Here is a 1,606-nt window from a genome sequence, read left to right as displayed (position 1 = left end):
TTAGATCCAGCCTAAAAAAATTATTAAATTAAATGTCCTAAAATGTTTCAATTTTTCTTCACAACACTAATCACCATCTAATATATTTTCCACATATTTAACTCTTCTGTCTACTCCCACTAGAATGTGAGCCCTATCAGGGTAAAAATCATGTTTAATGTACTGCTGTATCCAGTGCCTAGAACTGTGACTAGCACATAGGAAGTTCTGAATAAATAAGAGTTGAGAATAAATCTACATGTACAGAGATATTCACTGCAAGTTTATTTGTATGATACTAAAAAATGAAAACAACCTGATTTTCCATCAGTGTAATTATTTATTTAATTATTTTTTTGAGACAGGGTCTCGCTCTGTCACCCAGGCTGGAATACAGTTGCACCATCTTGGCTTACTGTAGCCTCGAAATCCCTGGCTTAAGCAATCCTCCCACCTCAGCCCTCTAATTGTTGTATTTTTTGTAGAGACGGGGTTTCACCATGTTAGCCAGGATGATCTCGAACTCCCACCCTCAGGCGATCCGCCCACCTTGACCTCCCAAAGTGCTGGAATTACAGGCATTAGCCACCAGACCTGGCCCCATCAATGTTCTTATTTATATTTGTTTCATTTTATTTTACTTTTTGAGATGGAGTCTCGCCCTGTTGCCAAGGCTGGAGTGTAGTGGCCCAATCTCAGCTCACTGCAACCTCTGCCTCCTAGGTTCAAGCAATTCTTCTGCCTCAGCCTCCTAAGTAGCTGGGATTACGGGTGCCTGCCACCATGTCCAGCTAATTTTTGTGTTTTTAGTAGAGACAGGGTTTCACCACATTGGCCAGGCTATTCTCCAGTTCCTGACTTCAGGTGATCTGCCTGCCTCAGCTTCCCAAAGTGCTGGGATTACAGGCATGAGCCACCATGCCTGGCACCTATCAATGTTTTAAAAATCTACAAAGTAATAACGATGTTTAACATTTCTTAGAACAGAAGAGCTGGGTATGGTGGCTCATATCTGTAGTGCCAGTACTTTAGGAGGCTGACGTAGGTAGGAGGATCACTCGAGCCCAGGAGTTTGAGACCAGCCTGAACATAGTGAGACCCTGTCTCTAAAAAAAAATAAAGTTAGCCAGGCATGGTTGTGGGGAAAAGAAAGAGATCAGCCTGTTACTGTGTCTATATAGAAAGAAGTAGACATAAGAGACTCCATTTTGTTCTGTATTTGAGATGCTGTTAATCTGTGACCCTACCCCCAACCTTGTCCTTGCAAGAGACATGTGCTGTGGTAACTCAAGGTTTAATGGATTTTGGACGTGCAGGGTGTGTCTTTGTTCCTAGAAAAGCTAGGTATTGTCCAAGGTTTATCCCCATGTGATAGGATGAAACAATGCTGCTAAAAGGTTTATCTCTAGGCACAGGATTTTCCTTTAAACTTATTCATGTCACAGAGATCCTTGTTCTTATGTCTTACTGCTGATTTCCTCCCTACAATGATCCTATTGTCCTGCCACTCCCTTATCTTTAAGATGGTAAAGATAATTATCTATAAATACTAAGGGAACTCAGAGACCGGTACCGGAGTGGGTCCTCTGTAAGCTGAGTGCCGGTTCCCTGGGCCCCCGCTTTTCTT

Source organism: Theropithecus gelada, chromosome 4 (genome assembly GCF_003255815.1).
Source record: "Theropithecus gelada isolate Dixy chromosome 4, Tgel_1.0, whole genome shotgun sequence".
In the NCBI taxonomy this organism is placed as follows: domain Eukaryota; kingdom Metazoa; phylum Chordata; class Mammalia; order Primates; family Cercopithecidae; genus Theropithecus; species Theropithecus gelada.
Note: the sequence above shows the minus strand (reverse complement) of the source record.